The sequence below is a fragment of the Sorex fumeus genome, unplaced genomic scaffold (genome assembly GCF_029834395.1).
Source record: "Sorex fumeus unplaced genomic scaffold, SorFum_2.1 ptg000047l, whole genome shotgun sequence".
Lineage (NCBI taxonomy): Eukaryota > Metazoa > Chordata > Mammalia > Eulipotyphla > Soricidae > Sorex > Sorex fumeus.
This window is the reverse complement of record NW_026606104.1, coordinates 43,645,435-43,653,119: the sequence shown is the minus strand read 5'-3', so window position 1 is coordinate 43,653,119 and position 7,685 is coordinate 43,645,435. Positions and strand designations below refer to the sequence as shown.

At 51.4% G+C, this 7,685-nt stretch overlaps 1 protein-coding gene across 1 annotated transcript in view; it reads left to right on the top strand.

The window, feature by feature from the left end:
- The first annotated feature begins 7,266 nt into the window (after nucleotides 1-7,266).
- Nucleotides 7,267-7,685, top strand: part of WASF2 (WASP family member 2) — an 89,032-nt gene continuing 88,613 nt past the window's right edge. Inside the window, exon 1 of the mRNA XM_056122584.1 lies at nucleotides 7,267-7,441. The gene's annotated coding sequence lies outside the window, so the exon portion shown is untranslated. The remainder of the gene's footprint in view (nucleotides 7,442-7,685) is intronic.

Here is a 7,685-nt window from a genome sequence, read left to right as displayed (position 1 = left end):
TCAAAACCAAAACCAAAAAAAAACAGGGCTGGGACTGAAGAGATGGTACAAGGGGTAGGGCATTTACTTTGCATGTGGCTGACCCAGGTTCAGGTTTGATCCCTGGCATCCCATATGGTTCCCCACGCATTGCCAGGAGAAATTCCTGAGTGCAGAGCCAGGAGTAACCCTTGAGTATTCCTGGGTGTGACCCAAAAACAAAAACAAGAACAATAAAAAAAAAATGGGTTGGAGAGAGTACAGTGGGTAAGGTGTGCACCTTACAGGGAACCTTCCCTATGGTACCCTGAGCCCTGCAAGAAGTGACCCCTGAACACAGGGCGAGGATTAAGGCCTGAGCTTCACTGGGTGTGCTCCCCTGTCCCCCCGCAAAAATTACAGAGCCAGAAAGTGGCAAAAAGAGAACCTGGATCCAAGTCTGGTAAATCCAAGTAGCTTTTTTGCTTCTCCTTCCTGAGGAAGCAGGTCTATTTGTTTTTTTCAGCCTCAAAGGACAGGGAACAAGCTACTTTTTTTTTTTTTTTTTTTTTTTTTTTTTTTTTTTTTTTTTTGGTTTTTGGGTCACACCCGGCGATGCTCAGGGGTTACTCCTGGCTCATGCACTCAGGAATTGCTCCTGGCGGTGCTCGGGGGACCATATGGGGTGCTGGGAATCGAACCTGTGTCGGTCATGTTGGCTGCGTGCAAGGCAAACGCCCTACCCGCTATGCTATCGGTCCAGCCCCGAACAAGCTACTTTTAATTAATTTATTTTTGTTTTTCAAAACAAAAAAAATTTTTTTTTGAGGGGGCTGGAGTGATAGCACAGCGGGTAGGGGGTTTGCCTTGCACACAGCCGACCCGGGTTTGATTTCTCCGTCCCTCTTGGAGAGTCCAGCAAGCTACCGAGAGTACCCCGCCCACATGGCAGAGCCTGGCAAGCTCCCCATATTCAATATGCCGAAAACAGTAACAAGTCTCACGATGGAGATGTTACTGGTGCCCACTCAAGCAAATCGATGAACAATAGGAGGACAGTGCTACATTATTATTTTTGGGGTGAGACAGACCCAGTGGTGTCCAGGACTTACTTCCTGGTCAGTACTCAGGGATCACTCTGGCTCGGGGGATATGTGGTACTGGGATCAAACCAGAGTCAGCTGTGTGCAAGGCAAGAGCCGTACTCTTTGTACCATTGCTCTGGCCCCCTGGGGGGGTGTGCTACTTTTTAGAACTCATGAGATGGAAACAGGGTTTGAGAGAGAAACAGGTCTTTGAAAACTGGGGATCTGATATAACTGATTTCATTACTTCAAGTGACAGTTCTAGCTACTTGGGTAGAAAAAAGGGTTTGGGGGCCAGGGAGATAGCCCATGTCCTTGAAAAGCAGGTCCCCCCGCTTTTTTTTTGGTAAGGGGCTCAGTGGTGCTAGGGGCTATTCCTGGCTCTGTGCTCCTGGTGATCCCTAGTGACAATAGGGGGACCAAGTATGATGCCAGGGATGGAACCGGAGTTGAGCACATTCAAGGCAAGTGTCTTCCTGAGTTACCTCTCTGGCCCTCAAGATTAGATTTGAATTCCAGCTCTGCTGCTTCCTAACTGGATGACCTTGACCTCATCACTTTACCTCTCTATGCTGCCTTTGTCTCCTTTGGAAAATTATGATAATAGGGGCTGGAGCAATAGCACAGCGGACAGGACACTTGTCTTACATGTGCACAGACACAGGGATCAAAATAAAAACAAAAGCATAGGTTCCCTGAGCACAGAGTCAGGAGTAAAATCTGAGCACCGCTGGGTGTGGCTCACACACACAAAAATGATAACAGAATTTTAATTTCTAGTATCCCTACAAGGATTTAATGGAGTTAATGGATATAAAGTACTTAGCATATAGCATATGGCACACAGGAAGTGTTCAGTTAGTGTTTATTAGCATTACTATGAAAACACACAGTATCACTCCCTCTGGAAGGAGCTGGTCTACTGACATTGCCTAAAAGGAGCAATGAGGCTGTAGCTGCCGGACAACTTTCCAGCAGAGAACCAAAATCTTCGATTCCAGGATGGGTAGTAACCACTGAGGTCAATTTAACATATTAGAGTCAACCTTCAACAACTGCCTACTCTGCCAAACACTGTGCTAAGTGCATCACATTTATACCTTACTTGATCTTCACAGCACTGGCAAAGAGAAACAAGTATGGGCCCCATTTTATGGATAAGAAAACTCTATTTAACTCCATTACATCCTTGTAGGGATACTGTAAATTAAAATCCTGTTATTATTTGTGTGTGTGTGTGTGTGAGCCACACCCAGTGGTGCTCAGAAAGGTGTCAGGGATCAAACCTGGGTCATCCACTTTCAAGGCAAACACCCTGCCTGCTGTGCTATTGCTCTAGCCTCTATCATCATAATTTTCCAAAGGAGACAAAGGCAGGATAGAGAGGTCAAGGTCATCCAGTTAGGAAGCACCAGAGCTGAAATTCAAATCTAGTAAAAGATTCAGAGAGGCCAAGTTATCTGCCCAAGGCCACACATATAGGGAGTGGTACTGGCAGAGATTTGAACTGAGACCAGCTTGACTCCTAAATCTCCTGTGACGATGAGGGTAGATGACACCTTCCTCAGCATAAATGCTGGCATCAGTTCTCTGAAAAACACATCTTCTGGGTCTGCTGATTCAGGCACACTTCCCTCCATGCTCTGAAGACCAGGGATAGGGTATGAGGTATCTTTTGTGTGTCAGCTTATGCACATTTCCAACTGAAGGCTCACCCTCACTGCATGGCCCTTCATATTGATCCCCATTTCTCAGAAAAGTAGATGAGGTCACTGCTCAGGGAACAATTTATGGTGTTAAGACTGAACCAGGATTGGCTACAATGTAAGACTAGGGCCTTAACTCTCTTTTCAGTTCTGCAAACCACTTTTTGCAGTACTCCCACACCTGGTGGAACTCACGTGCAATGTAGGGGTGGCAGACAGCAGAATTGCCAAGGGCAAACAGCAGAGTTGGTGGGACCATGCTTGGCACATATGGGACTCCGGGGATTTGAACTTGTGATCATTTGCTTACAAGGCAGGTTCTTTCTGCCACTGTGCAGTGTTTTGGTCAAAGCTTGTGTTGTGTTGTTTGCTTGTTTTGGGGCCACACCCAGCAGTGTTCAGGGCTTAGTTCTGGCTCTGTGCTCAGGTATGGTCCCTGGCAGGACTCAGGAGACCAAATGGGGTGCTGGGTATTGAATTGAATCCAGTCAGTTACATGCAAAGCAAATACTCTGACCACTGTACTATCTCTCCTGTACTGGAAGCTTCTATTCTTTCAGAGAGCATAAGAAAAGCAGAGGGATTGGAGAGATAGTACAGCAGGTAGGGCACTTGTCTTGCACACTGCTGACCCAGGTTTGATCCCTAGCATTCCATATGATCCTCCGAGCACTGCCAGGAGTTATGCCTGAGCACAGAGCCAGGAGTTAAGCTCTGACCCTCTCCCAGGTGTGACCAAAAAATCAAACCAAAACAAAGTAGAATCCAGATTCCCATTGAACAGTCTCACTTTCAAAGTGAGGTTTCCTTCCCAAATACGTTGTTTATTTCAGTCCTGTGCATCTTTTCTGCTCCCCCCGCCCGGCACTATCCACATTGACCCAGGTGACTGCACACCCTTTCTCTTGGCCTGCCCATCAACTCAGCCCAGATATACCTCTTCAGGAAGCTGCTCTGACCCCTCCCCAATAGTCACGCAGAGATACTCTGTACTTTGCCTTTTTGTTCCTTACCACAGTTTCTAGCTGTGTTTGAATTTATTTGCTCATTGAATGATTTTGTCTACAAACTCTAATAAGCGTCATAAGGGTTCGAGTTTGCTTGGCTCACCATTGTGGCTACACCACCAGCAGTCTGTATTACAGGATAACTACTTTAAATGTACTATTTGAAGTTTTTTTTTTATCGGGTTTGGGGGTAACACTCATCAGTGCTCTGGCTTACTCCTGACTCTGTGCTCAGGTCTCACTTCTGGAGGGCTCGGAGGACCATATGGAGCGCCAGGGATTGAGCCCAGGTCAGCCAAGTACAAGGCAAGTGTCTTACCTGCTATACTATCACTCAGGCTTCCAAAGTAAAATAGTTTTAATTTTAGAAAAAATTTACTTAATGGAGTTGGAGCAATAGCACAGCGGGTAGGGCGTTTGCCTTGCACGTGGCCAACCCGGGTTCGATTCCCAGCATCCCTTATGGTCCCCTGAGCACCGCCAGGGGTAATTCCTGAGTGCAGAGCCAGGAGTAACCTTTGTGCATCGCCGGGCATGACCCAAAAAGCAAAAAAAAAAAATTTACTTAAGAGAAATGTGAGGGGAAAAGAGAGGTATATGGATTTCTCCAGAAGGGATAAAGCTGAGAGCACACATCCTAGGTTGAGGATGCAGGAGAATGCACCTTTAATATATATATATATATATATATATATTTTTTTTTTTTTTTTGGTCACGCCTGGCGATGCACAGGAGTTACTCCTAGTTCATACACTCAGGAATCATTCCTGGCAGTGCTTGGGGGACCATATGGGATGCTGGGAATTAAACCCGGGTTGGTTGCGTGCAAGGCCCTACCCTCGTGCAAGGCCCTCCCCGCTGTGCTATTGCTCCAACCCCAATATATTTTTTTTCAAATCCTCAACTCCATTCTATTACTTGTTTGTTTTTGTTTTGCTTTGTTTTGGGGCGACACTCAGCTGTGTTCAGGGCTCTGCACTCAGGATCACTCCTGGTGGGCTCAGAGGACCATCTGGGGTGCTGGGGATAGAAGCTGGCTCAGATGTGTACAAGGTAAATGTCTTGACTGCTGTATTATCTCTGGCTCTCTATTTTATTTGTGGGGAATTCAGGACAGTGTTACCCCCTGCAGTGTTTGAGCGGGTGTGTGGGGCAGTCATGTACAGGAATTAAAGGTTGGCAATTTTGACAACTTTGTTGTTCAACAAAGTTGAACCCCTAAACTGAATATTTTTTTAGGGGGGTGTCACACCCAGAGATGCTCAGGTGTTACTTTTGGCTCTGCACTCAGGAATCACTACTGGCAGTGCTTGGGGGACCATATGGAATGTCAGGGATCAAACCTGGGTCAGCCACATGCAAGTCAAGTGCTCGGTCCTTATACTGAATACTTTTTTATTGAAAGAATCCATGAAAGAATTCATAGCTACTAGAACTTCACAACTCACTTGTTCCACAATTAAGTCACACAAACTCCTCATAACTGCCCTGTTGTCATTTGAAAAAAAAAAAAAAACAGAGTGCTGAATATGGTGGTGCAGGGGAAAGAGAGATAGTGCAGTGGGTAGGGCGCTTGCCTTGTACATGGTGACCAATGGGTTCTATCCTGGCATGGCATGCGGTCCCCTGAGCACTGCCAGTGATTCTTGAGCACAGAGATAGGAACAAGCCCTGAACACAACAAGGTGTGGCCCCCAACCAAACAAAACGTGCAGAGTACAGTGGATAAGGCACTTTGCCTTGTACATGCTGTCTCGGATTCAATCCCCAGTACCCCACTTGGTCCCGTAAGCCCCTCCAGTACTTGTCCCTAAACATAGAACCAGGGCACTGTGGCCCTAAGTTAAAAAAAAAGGTAGGTGTTTGAGTTCTAGTACAGCAGGTAGGAAGCCTGCCTTGCACGTCCCAAGCCATGATCCTCGGCACCACATGTGTCCCCCAGAGCACTGCCAGGAGTGATTCCTGAGCTCAGAGCTTGGAGTAAGCCCCAGGACTGCTGGGTGTGGCCCAACAAGAAAAAAAAAATGGTGGTGCATGGTGCATGACTCAACCTCGGGTCATTTTCATATCAAAGTGACTGACTCCTGCTCAGCACCTGCTGCCTCCAGCACCTCCAGCCTGAGGCAGGGATGAAGCGGTTATTGGGGGTCGGACCACACATCCCGGCAGGAAGTCACTGACTCAGCAGCCCTGGGCCCTGAGGGCACCACCCCTTTGGTGGTCGTGCCCGTCTACACCCCACGTCCCCTCCCACTCCCTCCTGGCCGCCTTCCTTTCCAGAAACGGAAAAGAACCCGGAATCTCGGCCAAGGCGCTCCTACCGGGAAAAACCGTCCCGCAAAGAAAGGAGCCCTGTTCTGAGAGCAGACACCGGGACGGACGTGCAGGCGCGGCGGGCCCCCCACCCCCAGCCCCCGGACACACAGCCCCGCACCCCGGCGGGGGATCCCCGGGAGCCCGGGTGAGTAGCGACGGGGTGGGGCGTCCGGGCCTGGGAGATGGGGGCTTACCTGCACCCTCACGCCCTCCCCGAGAGACTAGGCCGGGGAGGGCCTTTCCCAGGGCCACGTGGGGCGGGGTGGACTTGCGGGCCGTTAGCCCGAAGTTCGGCCCAGAGCGCCAGGGCTGTCTCAAGTCCCCGGTGACCCGGCGGGGACGTCACGGAGGCGCCGCGTTCTCTTCCGCAACATGCGGCCAGCAAGTGCCGTCCAGAGCCGGCTTGGAAAGCCCCGCCGTGGCTCTGCTCGGCTGCGACTCGGCCACGGCGAGAGCTGCAGCCTTTTAGAATCGAGTCACACTCGTGGGTACCATCAGTCGTGCCCCGGATCCTCAGCCGCCCCTCGGGACACACGGCAGACGGAACTGCTGCTATTTTGCAGAGGGAGAAACTGACACCCGGCTAAACGCAGCGAGCTACCGAGGTTCCAGAGGGATGTGGCGCCCGAACCCGAACTCAGCACACCTGGCCCTGGGACTTTCAGAACTAGCACCGAGTCCCGGGACCCAGACCCGCCCTGGGCGGATCCTTTAGCAGCAGGGCTGGAGCAAATGACTCACTCACTCTCCCCACCCTACTTTCGGGCGGGCCAGAAACCGGGTGGGAAGAGACAAAACTATCCGCAGTTTAGGGGTGTCTGCAGAAAGTTCGTGGGTCTGACTCCTTCCTTCCACCAAAACCACGAGTCCTTTGCATTCCAAGCAGAAGAACTCGCCTTTGAATCTACTTTGTGTGGATTTTTAACTCTTTCTTCGGGGGGAGATTTTTCGAGCTGAATTTAGTAGTTGATTAACTTTGAGCCTCAGCCCCCACTTCAGTTGGTTCGCCTCCCGCTGTTTACTCCGATTGCGGAAGTAGCTCGGGTGGAGCTCCCCGGACGGGACCCTTGAGTACGTCTTTTGCGTACTTACTTAACTGGCAGGGCGCTTAGGCCAATGGGAAGCGCGGAAACCCCGGGAGGGTGGGGCGGACAGCCAATCAGGAGAGCCGGCGGGGTGTGGCCGCGTCCCGGGGCGGGGCCTCGCGTAATGGCGGACGCGGGCCGGTTGAGCGCGGCTGGGGGCGTATCGCGCTGAGCTGGGGTCCGGCAGTGTGGCTGCGCGCGACGCGGCCCGCGGGATCACGCCCCGCGCGGTGAGGGGCGGCCGGCCGGCCCTTCTGTCGCTGCGAGCGACCGCGCGAGACCAGGTGAGCAACAAGTCCTCGCGGGCGGCCCGAGAGGCGACGGGCCGGGCCGCCCCTCCCGAGCCGCGCGAGGTCCCGCGGGAGTGGGGGTCGCGCCTCCCGCCGGCGAGTGGGCAGCGCGCGCTGGCGCTTTCCTCGCCACTTACCTCCCGGTGCCCACCGCGACCTGTCGGGGCCCGCGAGTAGCCGAGACCGCCAAAGTGCCCCAGCCCGACGCGGCTCGCCTCCTGCCACCACCAACTCCCGT